At 37.9% G+C, this 22,318-nt stretch overlaps 1 long non-coding RNA gene and 1 pseudogene across 2 annotated transcripts; one reads left to right on the forward strand and one right to left on the reverse strand.

Annotated features, from left to right (window-relative positions):
* Positions 1-344: 344 nt before the first annotated feature.
* LOC131221848 (uncharacterized) lies at positions 345-4,770 on the forward strand. Of its 2 annotated transcripts, XR_009159620.1 has the most exons (5): positions 345-775; positions 1,414-2,256; positions 2,929-3,463; positions 4,343-4,418; positions 4,633-4,770. It is a non-coding gene; the product is annotated as an uncharacterized LOC131221848 (long non-coding RNA). The 2 variants fall into 2 exon arrangements; XR_009159621.1 differs by lacking the exon at positions 1,414-2,256.
* A 594-nt stretch (positions 4,771-5,364) lies between these two features.
* LOC131220312 (DNA-directed RNA polymerase V subunit 1-like) lies at positions 5,365-7,531 on the reverse strand (annotated as a pseudogene).
* Between the last annotated feature and the right edge of the window lie 14,787 nt (positions 7,532-22,318).

The raw sequence follows: 22,318 nt of genomic DNA on the forward strand, positions 1-22,318 counted from the left end.
CTAATTCTTTTCGAACCCATCTAAGAACCAGACTAATTTAATTTTATATTATAACAAAATCATGTACTTAGCCTAGTGAATAAGTGAACTCTCGGTAGAACAATATGTCAATGGATCAACTCCAATTATCACCGGAATTATAATTTTTTACCAAAATTTATGAAACCCTTGTAAAATCTTCTAGAACCGTGGCTCTCTCTATTTAGAGGAAAAATTAAGGTGCAGGAAATACATGAAGAAAACCCTAAACTCATAGGAGAAATCGTAAAAAGGAGAGAGAAGGCCTATGAAGGACAAACCCACTGGTAAGTTTCAATCCCTCCTTTGATGATCGAAACACACTACAAAAAAAACCAGTATTAGGGGCGTTTTTGTCACAGGCGGCCACAGCAAACCGCCACTGTAGATGGAAATGAGGGGCTTTTTTGTGTGGCCGCCCGTGTAAAATGAAGCCACCGCCGCCCGTGTAAAATGAAAAAAGAAAACCTAAAATCGATTTTTTACCCCCAAATCCCGCCTCTTCTCTCCCGCGCGCCTCCTCTCCCAAAAACCCTTCCCTCCTCTTTTCTCCCAAAACCCTTCTCCCCTCTTCTCTCCTCCCTTCAATAACTGACCGAAACCCTCTCTCTCTCTCTCTCTCTCTCTCTCTCTCCTGTGAAGCACTGCGGGATACGATTGCTGCCCGCTGCAACTTAGATCCGGCGATACATTAGCCATCGACATATATAGATCCGGCGATACAAAGCCGCACCGTCAATCATCTTCTCCAATAAAGGTACGCAGCACCCATCGGTACTAAACCCAACAAGGGTTTGATGGCAGATTTGGTGGAGTTAATGTTCGTTTGTTCATTTTTTGTTGATTTTGATGACTGATTTGGAGGGTTTGTTGTTCATTTGTTCATGTTTTCTTGATTTTCAGGGTTTTAATGGCCGATTTGCGGGTTTTGGTATTTAGTTATTTAACTTTTTTGAATTTCTTGATTTTTTTGGTGTTTAGTTATTTAACTTTTTTGGATTTCTTGATTTTTTTGGACCGATTGGGACGTTTTGATCTCCTTCTTCTTCTTCTTCTTCTTTTTTTCTAGTGTTAATGGTCGTGATACCCTGTGGTGGTGGGGCCGCTTTTGTATTCGTGAACTACTGTCTAGTTTTCTTGCATTTGGTTGTGTTGGGTGCACATGAATGTATGAATGCTTTCGGCTTTTTAAAAAATCTCTTGTTGGGGAGAGACTTCAGTAAGTTCGGTTCATCTGGAAATGGCTCTTTTTAGTTTATTTGGGAATATGATACTTTTCATTTCACAGGAATTCTATTTTGCGGCATTGTCTTTTTCCTATGATGCATTTCACAGGTTCTTTCAATCTCCTTTTTTATTCCTACATTATTCATTGGCTCTAATTCTATTTCTTAGGTTCTCTTGAGCCTCCTGGATCACTTATTTCAAACAACATTGTTGGGATAACTCAGGGATGGCCTGCTGCACGAATGGCATTGAATATGTTAAGGGCCGATATGCATTGCTTTTACTACCTGCTGGCCTTTTCAATGGTTGGCAATTGTTTTACATAGCCACTAGCCCTGTGCTGATATAGCTGTAGCTTAAAAATCTTATCTTTTGCAGTGTGTCTAGAGATGGGCATTGGATTTTTTCAAGAACTCACAACAACAAAATTTGCATTGTTGGGAGACTTATAAAAGATGTTTTATTTGTAGCTCATCAGATGATCTTGGTATGTGATTAAGCAGAGATGTTTTGATTATGAGGAATCTCTCTATTCAGCTGTTAGTGATACCCTGGAGAAGTATACTTTATTTGCTTCTTGTTTTACTTGTTGGTTTGTCATAATGAATAAAGTAGATACCATTCAATTAGTTGGGCTTCTTTTGTTTTCTATTTGGATGAGTTTGTAAACTCCTAAGGAAATAGTTTTTATGTTTATGCAATTAAGAAATAGACAACTATTGGGACACCAGGACAAGGAAGTAATGCTGCATATGATGTGTTTGATTGATTGCCTGTATGAATTTGGTAGGTTTAGTTGACTAATTTTTACTTATCTATTTATGTGTTGCTTTCTTTATATTTGACATTTTTTTAGTTATTAATGTTTTTTTTTTTGTTTGGGTTTGTTGTGACTTTCGGTGGATTATCTTTCTTGTGAGCATCTTAGAGTTGGAGAGTCTAGTCATGTTAGGTTCTTGTTTTTTTAAAGATTCTGGTAATGGGTTTTGGGTGATTTTGTGTATGCTGCAGGTTTTTTTTTTTTTTTTTTAAAAGAAAGGCCAACCGGTGGCCCAGAATATATTCAATGACAACAGAGGATATACACATTCGGGAGGGCCCAGAAAAAAAGGACTGGACCCACCTATCATAGAGGAAAACCAACAAATACAAGGAAAACACAGGAGGCCGGAAAGCAGCCTACTAGAAACGAATTGTCCCCAACCCTACTCTATCCAGGACCAGTTCCCCACGAGTGGAACGAGGGAGATCTGAGGCTGAATGGAACAGCCGATACTGCTAGTTGGAGGAACCCCACCGGGCCAGGCTGTCTGCCACGACATTTGCCTGCCGAGGTATGTGCTTAATCAAGGGGGCAATAGCAGACCGAAGGATGTCAAATTGGTGCCTACAGTAGCAGACGAACCAAGGGGCTTTCCCTGTATTGGAGAATAAATTGACGACAGTTATGGAGTCACTCTCCACCTCAATGTTTGAATAGCCGAGATCCTTGCACAACTTTAAACTGTCAACCACTGCCCTGACCTCAGCCATGAAGTTCGATCCCACCCCGTGACCAGTAGCGAAAGCAAACAGGAACTCACTCTTCTCATTTCCATAAACTCCCCCACTGCCCGACAGCCCCGGGTTACCTCTGGACGATCCATCAACATTCAGCTTAACCCATCCCCTGGTATGTTGCAGGTTGTTGATGCTGTAAGATGCTTATTGTCAAGACCAAGTGGAAATGGTAATCGAGAAGATCCTTCATCAGGTCTACATGGTGGGAGGGGTATGCTTGTAATTTGGTTTTGCTTCTCTCCTCTTTTTTCTTCATGTATTTTTTCCACTTTATTTCTGGGGATTTTGTGGTGTGCCTAGGTCAATATTTTGATTTGAATGCATCTCTTCAGCTGGGTGTTGTTGCTTGCTAGCGTGACTACGTGATTATTAGAATGAGGGTGTTTGAGAAAATTTCAAAACTATGAGCTTGATCCACTTGTTGCTTCAGTGGCATAGTGTACTTGTTATAGTGTGTTTGATGCATATTTTGTAAGAGGTGACTAATTGGAGTGCAGCACACCCGTTTCCTTTTTTGGTGCATTGTGATCAAATTGCACGTGGCAAGGTTTGGATCATTCAGCAGCTTGAGGTAAATACACATTGATTTGTTGTTGTTAGTCTATATCTTTTTACAGGATACTGCTATTGGCGTCAACAATCGTCGGCTGGAATTAAGGTCCAAGTTTATTCCTTTAATAGTTGTGCCAGACTGGAGGTGTATGGACTCTTGCACTGTGGTTATTCATTCTAAAGATTGGAGCCTGAAATAGTTAGATTTTTGGGATGCCCCATCCATTATGATGTGTAACTGATGAAAGGCCCAGATATTGTACACGTACTGCATATATACATGTCAAGTGTTTGATAACTTCCTTGGATTAAAAATCCATATTTAGAGTTGTTGTTTTATGGAATATAGAACTATCTCTTCAGTAATACAGTTCAATCTAGGCAGTCCATTAGCTCTAGTAGAGGTTTCATGAGCTACCATGTAAAGATCATACTGATGGGATGAATCTAACCATCTGATCAATGGCATATCAAAACCATCTATGAAAAAATAGGTCCAATCGAAAATTTGAGCTTTCTATTTGGTAGAGCCAATATCTGGCATCACCGATATTATCAATAACATCAGTCAGTAGTCTTGTTAGCTCTTTTTAGGATTTATAGAGATTTGGAAGGACCTCTTACATACATTAGGAAGCCAATAGTCTAGTCATCAAATCAGCATTGGTTACAACCTTTCTTCCCTTCAAAGACTTTGCTGTGTATGCCTGTTTTGTAATTTTTGTATGCAATATTTCCAGCTTGGTCTTTTGAGTTGCTATTTTGCATTAAATTCTAATAAAGTTTCACATGCTTAAATGGAAAAATACTACTCCATAGTGACAGTATACAACTCATTGATGTGTTTGGTATCTTTGATTCAGTTTCTTCAAAGGGAGATAATATTTAGCTTGTCCTCAATCTGTCTGTTGAGTTCATGATGTGAATGTACTTTGGTCATGTACAATTCTTTACATTTGTATTCTTGTTGTGTTTATTGATGCAGGAAACCCCATGTAAATGTTGGGACTATTGGACATGTCAATCATGGGAAAACTACACTCACAGCAGCCATTACAAAGGTTGATTCTAGTTGATGTATTTTATGCTTCCATATATTGATCTTAGCTAGCGGACCCCAATCAGTTGGGATAAGCCGTAGATGTTGATGATGATGACATTGATCTTATTTGTCTCTCTCTAGATCTAGAGTTGATTTGTTTTTTCTAAGTTTATGATTGTGTTGTCCCTGTAAGGAGCTTGTGCGGCATTCTAATTTCTATGGGCTTTTTATAGGTACTTGCAGAAGAAGGTAAAGCTAAGGCTGTTGCCTTTGATGAGATTGACAAGGCATCAGAGGAGAAAGCTCGAGGAATTACCATTGCAACGGTTAGGATGCCATTTTCTTTCTTGCATCATGCACATTATGTGTTGGGATATGCTTCTAGCATAAGTACATAGCATGTTTTAATGCTGTCTTCTATTGGCCAACCTGGAATTTGTAAAACGGACTTGGTATCTATTGGAACACATGTATACATCAAATGTGTTATGAATCAAGTTTTCTTAACTATCTATTCTTGTCTACACGTGAGGAGCACATGATTAGCCCATAGACCCAAGTTTTGGGCCAACACATCTAAGTTGTGGCTCCACCCAATGAACAGTCAGGATCTCAATCATGTGTGGATCAAGAGTCCCATTGGAAAATTCTGAAACAGATTGGTTATAAGTCCATGAATGCATTTCTTTTTCTTCACTATTTGGAGTGCTTCATGTAGCTTTTCCTTGTTTGACTGCAGGTTTGTATTCTTGAGTTGGGAGCTTTGTGTATTAAGAAATGATGTATTTTAATAAGGGAGTTTGATGTATTTTAAGAAGGGAGTTGATATTGTCCACACCCACCATTTTTCCATTGTGAGAATTGAAATATTATTGCTTTTGTACTATTTCAATTCCCAAATGGAAAAATTGACTGTATGCTAGTGACAAAGGTGGGTGTAAATTGTGGCTGCTGCCTTTTTGAAATTATTGCTTGGTAGCTTCATCTGTCAAACATACTTCCTTAACATGGGTTGCTGTCAGAAATTCGATATTTGCTCTATGGTTGCAAATCTTGCAATTCATGTGTCCCAAGTTGAAAATTCTGAATAAAATCATATGTTCATTCACTTCTGTCAGCACCAAGTCCATGAGAGCCAACGGTGGAATCGATGTTATCATTAAGGCCATTGAGAAGTTACGCCTGCACCACAAGGAGCACATTTCTGCATACGGGGAGGGCAAAGAGAGAAGCTTAACAAGCCACCATGAAACCGCTGACATCAACACGTTCTCATGTTTGTAGAAGAACTGCAGGCATGGCAGCTGAGACCACTTCTCATCACATTGTTGCTGAAGTGTGCAACATTCGCAGGAAGACAAATAAATCTTCTTAAAAAAAGGTGAAAGAGCGTGCTTCTTTCTCCCAAAGCAATTTATAACCTCTTGACAAGAGTGCAGGATCTCATCCATGCTCCGGTCGAGTCCTTTCAAGCGCATCTTATTAAGGTGAATGTGGCCAACAAGGCCTGTATTCACTTCTGAACTTTCAGGTATTTGTCGATGCCTTTGGTATTCAATGGAGAAGTCAAAAGCAACATCCTTTAAAGTGACTTTTTTCAAACGATTCTGAACTAAATATGCTGCATTCTCCTTGTAATGCATTTTCCCACAGAAGCACTCATTCAAATATAGAATAACTCTCCAATCAATAATATCATTCTTGAAGTTAACTTTGCACAAAAGTATTTCCTTCATCGATTCCCATGAAGAGTTGTTGCTCTGAGAAGAATCAAGAACTGCTTTATATGCAGGATTTGATACTGCAGCAGCAGCTAATACACCAACTGGTTCACCAGCAAGAGAACTTCCAGGACTATTTTCGTCCACCTGTCCATACTCAAATTGAATTATAGAATTGCTGTAGAGGTTTCTCACTGTCCCATCATAATAGATAACGACATCTCTAAGTGTGGCCATTAGATTTTTAAACAAAGTTCCTGATTCAGTAAGTCCTCTGGAAGAATGGATCAACACTTCCCTGGATGATATGGAATAGACCAACTCTTCATAGGGGGTCAGACCTTGAAAAAAGGAGCTCTTAACTAACCCAAATGCCTCAGAAGGATAGTCAACACCATTAACAGAATACTTATTTTGGAAGTGGAAACTCATATCCTCAACCAAACGCCTTGAATAAAACTTCCCTCGGTCATAAAGTTGAAGCCTCAAAAAGCCAAGGTGTTGAACAACCTTACTGATAGTTGAATCATTTTTAGAATCTATCAAATTACCCAAAGTAAATAACTCTAGAATACGAGTCACGATAGGCAGTTTTACAGTTTTCAGGTAGCTTTCAACTTGCAACTCTACAAGTTCATTGTAATTTGATCTCAAGTGAAGCAGCAAAGGTGATATGTCCTGAATCTTCTTCTTTATATCTTCAGTAACAGCCTTGGGAATTTCAAAATCATTCAAGCCAACACTTTATCCTTCTAAAAAGAGAAGCTCCATCAGCAATGGCTGCAACATATTAAAGAACTTAATAGCCTCTTCTGTTCCTTTCTTGTCAAGAACAGAAGTAACAATCTCTGTGAATGATGACTGCAGTAAATCTCTATTGAAATCAATCCTCACCATTTCACTTTTACTGATCAAATGCCTCTCCCCAAAGCAGTCCAAAAACGCAGGTAAAGCACTCTGTACTATTTGCAAAACGGTCCACAAAGGACATGTACGGTGAGCCTTAAGCAAAGCAGGTTCTGGTAAAACTGGTGAAACACACATAGCCAATTGTTGCACAGTCGCTTTGTTCAAGAAAAAAGTCCTAAACATGAGTTTAAGTGACAACAAAGAATCATACACCAGTTGTAAATTCAGACTACCACTCTGAGAACTATGGATTTGCTTTTCAACACTAAACAGCTCCAAAACTTCTGCCTTTGTTGCTAGAGACTGGATAAAATATTTGAACACAATCCCCATCAAAATATGCACCCAGGGGAGCACAAATAAGATGATTGATCTTAACAATATGGTCGTCATGCACATAGACAGAAAATGCTTGTAATGAATGTTTATGAGTACTAGGTGGCTTATTAATGAAAACAATGTCTCTGTCCATAATCCGCCTATTTATGATTTGACCAACTTTCAAATTTGATTTAGTTTAGTTTGATTCTCTTTTTTCCAATTCGATTTCAAAAAATTTGAATGTTAAAGAAGTGCTATTGTGATTTTTTTGGATGTATTTAAGTGACTATTTTGTGTGTTCTGTACACCATAATGAAGGACCACAGCTGGTCACAGAAAGTTGTGAGGTGCATTGGATACAGAAAGCTAAAGGAGATCTAATAAGTCCAATGCTCCTGAGCTTTCACAAAGAACATTTTTCCTGGAGAGTTGTAGAGCTGATTGGGAGCCTCTCTGCATTTATGTATTTTGTTATATAGGACACGAAGATGGAGCAGGAATTCTAACAGGTTCACTTGCAGGATTGTCCATTTTAGCTTTAGTAGTCTAGAATAACTTGTTTTCCATTCCAACCTGGAATTTGTAAAACGGACCTGCTATCTGGTTGAACACATGTATACATCAAATGTGCTATGAATCAAGTTTTCTTAACTATCTATTCTTATCTACAAGTGAGGAGCACATGATCAGCACTCTACAGCTCCAAGCAGTATAATCTCAATGCTGTGCCACTTACCGAATCAGCTATGCTTCTCAGCCCATTGCAGGGAAACTTCCTAGAGAGGAATTTAGGCTCATTACAAGAAAAGGGCCTACATCACACATAGTGGACACGTGACTATGGCCAGTGAGGTTGGTGTTGTAGACATTTGCCAGAAGATGTGGCTAGGAAAGGAAGACATATGATCGGTCCAGAAGGGGACCTTACAGAAACAGTTTATGTGGAAGGCTAGGAAGGGAAGACATTTATAGTTTGTTTTGTAAACAGACCATTAATTGTTTTGTTGTTATTGTGCTAATTGTTATCTTGATGAATGTTAGATTATTGATTAATTCAAATTCTTATCATTCAATCATAGGTTTTTGATAGTTAGATTGATGGAGATTTGATTGTAGGATTGCAATTATAGGAAAGGATTAGTAAAAAAACAGTAGGAATTTCTATTATCGGCGTTTCTTGAATCTATTAGTAGCACTTGTTATATCTTTTACCGGCGTTTCTAACGAAATTTACATGCCTTTATTACCACTTTTAGCGGCGTTCTAATCGCTTTTACGCGGCGTTTGTACATTTTTACCGGCGCTTCGTGGAGTTTTTAGCGGCATTTATAGAAGCGCCCGTAAAGTACAGTAAGCACGGTGAAAGACTAATGTTTGCGGCGGCCGTTAAAAACGCCGCTAAAAAGTTACGACCGCCGGTAGAAAGCACAGCGACGCCCCGTTATTCTTATACCGGCGGTTTTTTGGACTTCTAGGGGCGGTTTTGGCCGCCGGTAAAGGTCATTTTTCTTGTAGTGACAATGAGAGTAATTGATCAATCCGTACAATCATTGTAATTTTGATTTAGACGAAAGTTTTGATAAAAGGAAGTAGTTTTTGCACAAGTTTTTACATTATAGGAGATTTTTAAAAAAATTTAAAAATTCTATTATTAAAGAAAGGTGGGAGCACACCACCGGAATCTATGTTGATTGGAAAATTGGTTGTACATCCAAATAGGCAGGCGCTAAAAAAAAAAAAAGCCATGCCACGCCTAACATAATCTAACTATATATATATATATATATATATAAAGGACTACGCATGTAAAGAGAGCAAATAGCTTATCTCACTCCGAATATTGCTACCAAAGCAGCCAGCTCAAAAGGCTCGTAGGCTGCATGCAACCGGCGGCAAACTGCTAGACACCACTGAAAATCAAAACGACAGCAATATCAGCCTACACCACATCAAACAACTTCATCAGTAGAAACAACACCAAGAATTTCTTAGAATTATTTTTATTTTCTTTTCCTCATGGATTCGAGGTTTCTCTGTGATGAGTCCAAAGAAGTTTTGTGGATTCAGAACAGTTATCCTCCTGAGGAAGACAGTACTTGACCTCTCGTCCTTTCCTATGTCAGTTTGGTATCAGTGAGGCTTTTGCTCAGATCTATGGCTTCTAACAATCGGAACTTTTCTGGTCCCTTTTAGCCATGAAATTATCCGTGACCCGCTCTACATTAGATATTACTATAGAATTGCAGGAAAAAAAAAAAAAGCAAAGAGGGGGGGGGGGGGACCCCTTGTTGTTAATTCCGGGGCGGGGGACCCCTTGTTGTTAATTCCTTTATTTAAATGCACCCAAGAATAGTTCAAGAGGGAGTAGTAGAGAGAAGATGACAAGGAGAAGGAGAGTTGTACTCTACTTGGGTTTGGTGTGACGTGACTTCCTCCAGATGCTTCTCATCTATTAGCCACATGTGTTAGTGTCAGACATGGTAGATACAAGCTATCCATCACTAGTGTCCCTTCGTGTAATTGCTTTATCATAGAAATTAATTTAGCTGGCCAATGTATCATGTGGGAAATCTTATTAAAGCCATCTAGTTCTCTTCCAAAAAATTTGCCCATATTTTCCGGCGTCTGCTTTATTGGCAGATTGTCTGGACTGCTCGATAATAGAGAAGCCTTGTATTTTGCTCCTATACGTCTAAACAAAGGGAAGCCAACTAAGGGATGGCTCGATCCAACCTATCACACGTGGGTCACATTGGCAAATGTGGTAGCTTGTAGATGCGATGGCTTATAAACTCTTTTGGGATAAAAGAAAAGAAGAAAGAAAATTAAGGACTGTTTGGATTCATGGAAAGGAGGAAAGGGGACGGTGTTTCCTGAGAAACCTTATTTCTAATAAATTATGGAAAAGTAAATATTATTTTTCAATAAATTTTGAGATATATTTTTAATTTTTTTTGTTTGTCATTGTTTGTCAAAATAATATGCTTTCTTTTTAAAAAAGAATTTCCAGATAGTCACTAGCATTGCTAGATTAGCACATGTGGAACATGTAAAGTGTTTAAAAATTGATAGTGGAACCTGTGACTTGCTAAGCACATGTGGGTACTTGAAGTTGAATTAATATTGTAGCACACATGTTGTACATATGAGGTGCTTGAAGCTGTATGATAGTGCATCCGGCAGAAAATGACACGCATTGATACAGTTCACCTTGGATGGCCCGTGTCAGTAAAGATGGATAGATTGTGTGCTGGTAATGATACTCGGATCAAAAGTTATGGCTAGTTTACTATTCACCTTCTTTTGGTCCAATCATACCCAAGTCCTATATCATTGATGAGCCAAGCCTAGCTATGCCATGCTCAAATAAGTTGGACTCGTGTACAGCTCTACCCATGCAACGGAGGAAGCTCTTTTTCTTTTTTCTTTTTCACTTTTATTCGTTTTTTCTTTTTTCCTTTTTCTTTTAACTTTTTCTCTATCCATACAGCTGGTCTGCAAATCTACAGTCCGTCCAGCGCATAATTGACCATGTGTCCATTTGTATGACATCTAACTCATCCAAAAGGCTGACCATAGCGTGAAGATTAGCTGGAGTAAAATTACACCATCCACTCGTCCAGTGGGCTATGTGCTCTGAATTAGATCCATTGCTGTCCATGTTTCTTTTTCGGTATGTTCACAGTCAGATTGTATCTGGCTGGTTTTTGCGTTATATATTCTTGATGAAGATTGGAGGTATGTGAGACCCCGGATCCACTGACGTGGGTGGGACCCTTACTATGGGGCTCACATTGATGTACGTGACCTAAATCCACACCGTCTGACCATTTTGAGAGCTCATTTTCGGGTATGATCCCGAAAATAATCTGACTAAAATCTTAGGTGGACCACACCACAGGAAACAGTCCTGATTGAATCCTAACCATTAAAAACTTCATGCATTCTACAGAAATGTTTATTTTCCATCGGCCCTGTTGATAAGGTCACAAACACCTAAATGAAGAGACCACACAAATATCATCTTGATCCATAGCTTTTGTGGCCCACCAGAAGTTTTTAATGGTCAATCACCACCGTCGCCTGTGCTATGGTCCGTTTGGGATTTGGAACTGCTTCATTTTTTTTGTTCCCACATTAAAATGAATTTTCAACACAGATGGACGGCGTAGATTTAGTCACATACATCTCAGTTAGCCGCCACATACCTCGTCCGGGTCTCACCTAATTCGCTCCTATTCTTGATGGTGGAATGAACCTATACGGAGGGTTACATGTTTCATACAATCGCACGTGTGCAGCAATCCACCAGTCAGATCGTAAGCCCATCTGCTTGAATGGGACAAAGCTGGACTCGGATTCGGTAGCGATCCGTCCCGTACCATGGCCCGCCATGATGTAAGTGTTTTATATACGCCGTCCATCAACTTTTACGGATCATGTTAGGGCATGAACCAAAAACGGATGAATATCTAAAGCTTTAAGTGGACCAAACCATAGGAACCAATGGAGATTGAATCCCTACCGTTGAAAACTTCTTGTTGGCCACAGAAGTTTTGGAACAAGATATTTGTGTTTTCCCATCATCTATATTTATGTGACTTTGTGAACAGGTTGGATTGCAAATAGACATTGTGGTGGGCCTTATAATGGTTTCAGCAGCAATCATCATTCCCCTTACTGTTTTTGGTGATTTGATAAACTTTATCTTTGGATCTGCCTTATTTTTATAATTCATGCCCTAAATGAGGCAAGCGGATTGCCTAGTAACTCACTATGCTTAGCATACTGATTAAACCCCGTGGAGTCCACCATGATCTATGTATTTTATCTGCTCCGTCCATCCATTTTACCGGATAATTTTATGGCTTGAACCAAAATGAAGCATATCCAATGTTCAAATGGACCACACTATAGGAAACGCTTGAATTGAACTTCTACCATTGAAAATTTCTTATGAGCCACAGAAGTTTTGGATCAAGCTTATATTTGTGTTCCATTCATCCATGTCTGTATAATCTTATGAATAGACTGGATGACAAATAAACATCACTGTTGGGCCTAATATGGTTTCAACAGTGGAAATCATTATCCTCGCTGTTTCGTGTGGTATGATCCACTTGATCTTTGTATATGCTTCAATTTTGGATTCAACCCCTTAAATTAGATGGAAAAAAGCGGATGGATTGCATGGATAGACCACATACATTAAAACGAGGTGAAAAAGATGGATGAACGGCCTTGAGAAAACCCATGCATCATGCTGGGGCCCACAGAGCTTTCTAGTGCCGTGACTAGTACTACTCTCGGTAACAGAGGGTCACTACCGAATCGGAGTCCAAGAAAGCTAACACTCCCAGACGCGATAGTATAAAGTCGCATCTAAACCCCACTACATGTGCTAGGTACGGAGACATCAGATCCAAGCACTCAAGGTGGTTGATCAAACCGTTCACATTATTTTGACTAATTTCAGATAAGTCCGTTCATTAAGGGGGCAAACTTAGTTATGCTAAACCATATAAATGTTTCTAAGATAATGTACAGCTGGTATAAGTGGACCATGGTCATATTCAGAATGGGACCCACCCGTTAACTTGATTTTCATGCCATGTTGGCACAGGCGGTGGCTTTCCACGTCTATATAAATAGGTAGGTGTCTTTGCCGATTTAGATATTATACTTTGATCTTTTGGAGCCCTTTAACATTTGCCTACTCTCACCTTTCCTTCCTCAGCCAGCTATCCAAGTTTCGGGTATGCTTCTCTTGCTTACACTGATTTTTCCCCTCAGTTCTCATCTACTCTTTTGTTTACATTGTCAAGGCCAGCAATTAACGTTACAAGCGTGTGTAAGGCTGCCCATCTACAAGCTACTATATCTGCGGTTGTGGACCATGGTTTACAGGATCAAAGCCATCCATTGGATTTTATCTTTTATTTTTTATTTTTCTTTTCTGGAAAAGGTGAGATCTCATCACCACCTGGAATTTATTAATAGGAAAAGGGAGACATACACCTATCTGGATAGAGAATAAACATCACCTAGCTAAATTCCTTTTGTTTTCTAATAGTGAGGTGTTAGATATGATAGGCTGGTTTATCTTCCTTTACTGTGAGGGGTCAACCAGAATGTGAATCTGCCTGTACATTTGCACCTTATAAGAAATAGAATCATCTTTAAGAAAAAATAATAATATTGTCGTGGCATTATTTTTGTTTTACACATGAAATGCTTATGTACAAATCCTGATGTACTCCACCTTTGGACGCCACAAAAAAGAAAAAGAAAAAGAAAAAGAAAAAAATTTCACCTGCCCCCTTATGACCCAGATTTCAAGTACTTAATCTACTTAAATCATGGCATGGATCTTGATCCCAAATACATGCCAAGTACTCGAAATCTGGATTGTGACATGCCCACTTCAATTCAATCCGACAAAATGCTTCCAATGGCCACTCGTCCATAACCAAGCATCTTCATACATCTTTGGACACCTCATGAGCCTCCCAATATTCCTTGGGAGGCTGCCTGCTACAAGTTTGCCATATAAATCCGGCCTTTTTCTGTCCTTAGTTGGGCCACACACACACACACCCAAAAAAAAAAAAAAAAAGCAGCAGAAGACTGGCTAAAAGAAGTTACTCGACCGATAACTTAAGGTTTTTTTTTTTTTTCTTGGGTGTGTGTGGCTCACCTGACAGTGAAATATCTGGGTTTTTGTATATGCATGCATGTTTGCAGTTGTACGTGTGATTTGGATATGCATGTCTCGGACAGGTGTGGAGTTTACCAACCTCATATTAGAGTAATTAATATCGACTAATCTGTCAAGTCCTTTTTAATGTAGCCTAATTTTCCCGGATACGTACTGGTGATGTGATCTGGATCATAAGGTTAACTAGATCATTTTCACTCCCATAGTAGTTAGGAAGGACACTCCATGTACGCCGTCAATTTTGGCTTTGTGCGAAGGTACACAACATTGCAGAGATACTGCAGATTTCTTTTGACCCGCCCATCCAAGCTCTTAAAGTGGTATCAAAGGAACCCATGAATGATCTCTGATTTGTAACGACAATCAATGTAAGTGATCGTTTTCCCATTTTAAATTTTATTGTGTATAATGCTTTTGTGTCAATTAAATATATTGTGCCTTTTCTAGATTAAAATCCAATCACAAAATGTGCTGAGAGATATGAAAATGAGAGGGAATTAAAAGAATATAGATCGAATAAAAGACCGGGTATGAAGAGAATTTTTTTTTATTTTTTATTTTTTAAAGGTGGGAACGAGAGCTTTAACTGCCCTTGCAATTAGAAACTGCCAGCGTAAGTGTGCTTTTTTGACAGATGAACTTGTAAAAGTACTCTCATTTGTTTTCTTTAATTAGTAGTAAAAATCATTACTTGTGAGGCCTAGAAGGCATGCGCATAACATCCAACCCATCACACATATGCACCATACCATGCTGAGGATATGAACAAAATATCAGGTCAGTAAATTTATCTCATAGGGTACAATTGAATTGGGATATTTTGAATAGTTTATAACATTATATATGGAATGCCCCATCTTATGCAATAAGCTTGATGTGCATTTATTGGATGGGTTGGATGTCAGACAAATACCACATACCCCCTTATGCAGTCAAGTATTATTATTTAAATTTTCAATTCTCAGGCAGATCTCCCTTGCATACCCGGAGGTTTTGTTTTTTTGTTTTTTTTTGGTTGGACAAAGTGGGGCTGGGTAGCCTGATAGTGGGATAACTTCTTTTTGTCGGTCTTTCTCTCCTACGATAGAAGGCCCTTTCGCTTTTTGATCCCAGGCCCGCCCGAAATCTCTTATATAACTATTTCAGATCAATGAAGATAGAACAGTTCATTAAAAAAAAAAAAAAAAAAACCACATAGCCCTGCATCTTTCTATTCTCCACTTTCTCCTTTAAAGAAAAAGTAAAGGAGTGTAATAATGTAATTTCTCCTCTTAAAAACTAATGCTCAGTGATAACGGTTTCTGGAGGAAATATCTGGGAATATCCATATTCTCAATGAACTCTGTGCGAAAATTCCTTTAAAATTTTATTTTATTTTATTTTATTTATTTATTTATTTTTTAAGTTAAAGTTAGAGAAGACTCGTTACCATAAGTTAGTAGTCTCTTTCCTTTGTGCAAATGCATGTATTTGATTGGATATATTCCAATCCATGATCAATTAGACTCTTTTTTCTTTTATAGAATTTGCAACGTTAATTTTCATTTCAACACCTCAGTGGGTGTTATCATCACGTTTGGGGCCTACCTTAATGAATATGTTGAGCGGTTTAGTTGTTACCCAGGTAACACTTTAGTGGGTGTGGATATACAGTACATTTTTAAGGTGGCCCCACGGTAAGGGTAATACACCTAATCCGCTCCATTTAACTTTGAAAGTTGAATAACACCTATCGGCACGCCTGCTAAGGTAGCGAAAATATGCTGGTGGCCACTGAACATGTTGCATGTAAGTAATTTGATCTGAACTGTCCAAATCGCTGGGCCCATTTGGATATTTCACGACCCAAAAATTTCACTGAATGGGTGCAGCTAATAATTGTCCAGTTAGCTTTTGCCCACTGAACGGTTAAAATGAAAAAGTTCAAGATCGAAATTCTACCATGATCATGAGTTGGAACTGCCCAATAAGATGCATCCGATTGCACAAAGAAAGAAAAAAAGAAAAGGAGAGAACGACAGAAACAATCTTTGTCTGCTTTTTTTATTTTTTATTTTATTATTTTTTATCGCTTTTTCTTTTGTGAACTGCCCAAGGGGTTTGTAGCCTCGAATGATTCCTGAAGGGTACGCAAAGTACGTACGGATACCTAATTTCATCGAGTTGAACATGGCTGATTGATCCAGACCATTGGTGTGTTGGGCCTTGTGTTGGGCCTTGTTCTGGATGGACCATGTCATAAGAAATTTTCCATAGGCCAGTTCCAAAATTTCAAATTTCTGGCTTCACATAAAAGGTTGGTGATAAATAGTAAATAGAACAACAGTCCAAATTCAATTGAGGAAATTGCTTTTCTCATGCATATGGCTCAGTGTAATCTTCTAAAGGATACTTGCCCTTCTCAAGCATCTGATTCCTCTTCTTTAAGTTCCTAGTGTTTTTCTTCCGGATCAGGTAAGGCATGAGAAGAGCTTTTTCTACTTATTCCTACTTTTCTTTTTTCTTTTTTTCTTTTTTTTCTTTTGAAATATAGGAGAGCTTTTCTTGGGGGTGTCACATCCAACTAGTTTGACCGTAATCTAAATAGAGAATAGTTGCGGCCTAGTTAGCTGTACCGCATCTCACCTTTCCAAAAAGGTTAGCCCTATGGTGAAGATTGCTGAGCACAAAAATTAGGACGATCCACTCATCAAATGGGCCGCACATGTACTTTGTATAAGATCCTTACCTCTCTACGGTTTTCTACCCGGTGGCTCACATGATGAGTGTATCACCTGATTTTCAAAGCAGGGCCAACGTTTTGGATGGGTTGGATGTTGTACACACTTCATACATTGTGTTTGTTGTAACGAAACTTACTGTGCAAAGATATGTTTGGGTGGCTCATTGACTTGCTACTAAAAGTGCCAGGTGAAATAAACACCATGGGGTCACACAAACAAAGCAATGGTCAGAGTTCCTTCCCCATTGTTCTCCGTGATGTGGCCCACCTAAGTCTTGTATCTGCTCCCCAATGTCCTAGAACGGAGGACAGGATATAATAGACGAGTTTATATATATATATATAACATGATGGTCCCATAATCTTGAGTGGTTTACATGCTGCAATGGATTCTGTCCGTCGCGTGGGCCAAATTCTACAAAAGAGTTCCTCTTTTGTAATAGTATAACTTGTATTTATGCAGACTGGCCTGGTTCGGTTCCCAGGGCATCAGAGAACGGGACCCACCTGAATTGGCATACTTAGTGGCTTTTAGATGGACTTCCATCTAAATATATAACTTGTTTTCCTACGGGCCTAAGTAGAATGTGGAGGCACGCTGTTTCTCTTCTCAGACATCTATTTACAGCCAACAAAGAGTTGGGATTTTCCATTCATAGATAGGCCCGACACACTAATATTCTGAATAGATGAACTGTGACCTCCTCAAAATCAGCTAACCCATGAGGATTTTGTTAGTATGGTGTGTCATGACATGTCAGTAATGATAATTATGATCATGTACATGCACGTTTGCCATGAAAAGTTACTAATGATGGTTATGAAAATCTATATGTACATAGACGATTATGTATATAGGTAATAGCTATTATCATGTACATAAATGTATTGGGGCCATGTGGAAACAATATCAATTTAAATTAAACAATAAGAGATCAAATAAACCAATCAAAGAGAGAACACAAGATTTTACATGTAAAAACCCTCATGGGAAAAAATTACGGTAAAAAGTGACAATGAATCTATTATAATAAAAAATGTTATAAGACATAGAAGATCTTACTGTTTTGAGAATTAGCCTAAAAAATCATACAAAGCCCTAACTTTGCTCTCCATGTTTCTCACAAAAGCCCTAAATACATTCTCTATTCCTTAATCTCTTATTACAAACTCTTAAATAGAGTTAAAACTGTATTAGGAAATAAAAAGCGCAATTTTACAAAATTGTGTAAGTCGATCAATGGGAGTGAGCTTGGTTAATTTAATTTATTATTATTTGATTCTAACTCAGGGTTGCTTCTTCACATACCTCCAATAAGATGATCACATATATTTGGTTTTACCTCATGCACCATAATTAAATTTGTGAAAAGCCCCAATTATCTTTGATTTTCTAAGTTATTTGGACGAATTACAAAAATTCAATTTTGCCACAATGGCCCCTAACTAATGGATAGTTGTATTTCATGGATTTCGTTACCCTATATTTTATAACCACAATAACAAAATTGGCATACTTGTGAAAAGTTGCTAGCAATACTTTCTTCCAAGAAAGTGCTCTATCAATCAATAGCACATGAAGCCATACACATCTTGACATGGGCATATAGATGTAAGATATTTGGATGTAAGTGATCCTTCGGTTTTTCTGCATTTGATAATGAGAAAAATCATTGGATAGGTTGTATCCACTTTTGTAATCAATGGAATCCATCGAAACTATGGAAGGAAAAAAAATCCTAATTACAAAAAAAATAAAAAGAAAAATAAAAATTGAACTACGTAACAAAACCTATCTGGCTTAGTTGATTGATCGACTGAAGTGTTCAATTGATCGAACATGCCAAATTTTGTCTAGAAACTAAGTTTGGAAAATTGTGTTGAGTTTCAATTGAATTGATGATTAGATTTGATCGATCGGGGCTCTCCTCAAGCGATCTCAATCAATTAAGGGTTTCTGATCGAGAGTGACCAAAACACTCCAGTGACTAGACTAATTTAATTCGAATAAGCTCAATCTATCAATGAGCAGGGTTCCATCGATTAAAGGTGGTCAACAGTGTCAAGAGACTTAAGAAACTAAATTCGAATTTTCATCGATCTATGATTGAGTGATTGGGAGATCAATCAAGGACCCTCAGGCTGTCTTGATCGATCGACTACATCGATCAACAGTCTCTGTATTTTTCAAATTTTAAATTTAAAAATGTATGTTGGGTCATCTTTCTTGAATCAAAGGTAGACCCCATTTGTTGAAATAATATGATTAAATTGTGGTATACTAAATCATCTTAATATGAATTTGAAGCATAATTTGCGAAGCGTTTGATTATTTGAAAGATTCGACCCTACCATAAATAGATGAGTGAATCCTAACGTGTCTCATATATGTACGGTTAAGATTGAAGATATGTTTGATACGATTGTCATGATTATCATGATTGATTATCTATTGTGTTGCTGTGATAATATGCTAAGATAATTCTTCTGTATTGATTCATACTTAAATGACTGTAAATGTGAATTAAATACATGGATGTATAAACCATTGCGATCATTAAACAATTATTTCCTCTTGAACAAGAGATTTATATATTCACTAAATACGTTGATATATAGACATTGAGCATGCATTACATGCATCCATTGTAACTTCATGCACACCTTGTGCCTGAGTTCCTAGGATCTCCTTGAATGGTAATGCCTGGTAGATTCATTATCATATGCCCACAATAGTGGAAGTATACTCACAAAGTAGACGTATGATTACTCATGCCTACCTAGGTGGATGTTTGATGGGTATAAGTTATTCATGCTTACTTATGGTAGATGTCTGACAGCTAAAGGTTACTCATGCCTACATACGGTGGATATCTGAAGGGTACAATTTTTGAGTTGATGAATATCCAACAAAAGCAAGTGAACAATCATCTCACTCGACATGCATCTCATGCAATCTTTGCATCGATGCTCATACTACATACATAATATTTGAGTTTAATTGTGTCATCTTATATTGTGTTATGTATGAACCATGTTGAGTTGACTCACTAGCTTAGTTAGCTAATGTTGTGCATTAACAACCATACAGAGGCGGACGATATAGGACGATCTAATCAGGTATTGAAAAATAAGGTCAAGTTGGTGGATGCAACTCAAGACCAATGATCGTATTTGGCAGAAGACGAGTTTGTTGCATTAGATGGCTGAATTGATTTTGAGATTGATTTTAGGAATTTTAGTATCCATTTATTCTAAGTGCAGCTAGTTGATTAAAATTGAAAATTTTTATAGTTATAACTTTGTTGGATGATGATTAATTATTTTAGTTGAATAAAATGGGTGGATTTATATCAGTTTTGAGAATTTATTTTATAAATGCATGAGAATGTTATGGATAAATTGTTATGAAATAAAGTGAAAATAGTTGGATGTATGAATGTTAATGTGATGATGCTTTAGAATATATGTAATTGTACCTCTTAATTACTGTAAGATAGATGGATTTATGTACACGTAGTGCATGAGTCATGGACTGTAAGTCGAGTCTGAGGGTGCACACTCTATATCCAAAGTGTGGGACGAGACATGGGAGGTTCTATTTCCATTGCTATGGATGTGGAAGCAGATTGGTGGTAGTTGTCTTGCTTGGTTTTTGGTGCCCTACTCTCCTTATTTTGTTTTCCATGTGTGTGTGTGTGTGTGTGATAGTGTATATCTTTTTTTGATATTATATATGATAGGTGAGGTCTAGTATTTTTGCAAAGCTTGCCTGAAATTTGTAAAGTATTTTTTTTTTTATCTGAGCGTGACAAAGTTACAGGTGGTATGCTCCTATCTTTCTCCAGAAGGGAAAGAGGCATACATTCTTTGATATTCTATATAAAAATCAGATAATTTTCTCATTATGTGGGCCACAACATACAAAATACCTCACAATTAGAAACTTCTTTTTAGCCATTAATTTATTTTGATATGATGTGGCCCGCCTAAGCTGTGAAATAGGTTCTTTTTTTTCTTTTCTTTTTCAGAAGATCAGAAAAGTATTATCACTTGATTAAGAAGCTCAAATCTCACATACGTGTTTTATTGCTGGTGTCAATAGTCCAAATTGTAGAAAACTGCCCTTTGCACCGAAGAAAGATGGAGGTGATCACCTTGGGCGAAGTGAGTCTCCCAATATATATATATATATATATATATATATATATATATATATATATATATATATATATATAATTCTTTGGCCAAAGATCATTTAATTATTTGATATTCTGGTAAACTAGAGTCAGTCACTCGAGCACACAAGGACCCGCATCTGATTTTCCTTTCTTCAGTCAGTGACATGGTGCTTTTCCGCTATTGCAAGGGAAGCATCTCAGGGAGTTCTTTTCCTTGAGAGGTACTACATGCAACTAGTTGGAGTGCGGTCTAGCATAAAATTACCCATTGTTATGAATGTATAACATCCAAACTATCCAAAAGGTTGGCCCGCGATGAAGGTTACCGAAGTACAAAAGCTATGACAATCCATTTATCAACTAGAACACACATGTACTTCATATAAGATCCTTGGCTGTCCATTGTTTTCAACATGATGGACTACATGATGAGTGTATGGGTATGATCTTTACTGTAGGGCTGGTGTTTAGGACGTGTTGGATAATGTACACGACACCTTGCACTAGTTGTTTTACAATAACTTATTGTCTTAATTAAGAGGTATGAATGAGGCAGCTCATCTACTAAGTTCCAGGAGGCACAAGTTCATTCACCATGTGAGCCAGCTTTTACAAAAGAGCTTGTTTCAAACGTTTCCACCTACTTTTTTGTGGACCAACCTGGTTCATGTCTTAGAGCATTAAAAGAATGAGACTGAGGTACCATGCTTTAGTGGCATTCCCTCTATATATAGCTTGCTTCCCTCGGCCATCTAAGCACAAGAGAAGGCTGTATTTCATCTTTGCATACCCTTCTTTTTCATTTGTCTACTTTCTATCTTCTTTGCTCAGCCAAAACGCTTATTTCCTGGTATGTTCTTCCTTTTCTTATACCTCTGAATTTATGCACAAATTTCTTCCTTTTTACTGATTTCACAAGTTTTTATAAGGTATCCAACAGACAAGCCACAACATGTGCCAATGTGCCCCATGTGTGTGAGTTTGGAGCCATTGTTAGTTGGCTTCCCACGGTTTGGATGAATAGATAAAAAATAAGGCTAGTCTAATTATCAGTTGGGCCACTGTCCATAGAATAAATCATTCACTGGAAAATATGGTAAAATTATTCTAAGACAACTACGTGTTTTAATACCTCTCCCACATGATGTACTTGATAGATTTCTCAGACAAATCATTTACACGGAGGGGCCCTAGGGGATAGCTTGGATTTTCACACCAAGGTATCACATTTTCACGTGGCCCATAGATGAGAACCTCATATCCTTTGAATATCTTAATATGCCACTAATATTAGAATTTAATTTTTATAATTAAAACCATCATTGTCAGAACCCCAATTCAAGGATT

Source organism: Magnolia sinica, chromosome 12 (genome assembly GCF_029962835.1).
Source record: "Magnolia sinica isolate HGM2019 chromosome 12, MsV1, whole genome shotgun sequence".
Classification (NCBI taxonomy): Eukaryota; Viridiplantae; Streptophyta; class Magnoliopsida; order Magnoliales; family Magnoliaceae; genus Magnolia; species Magnolia sinica.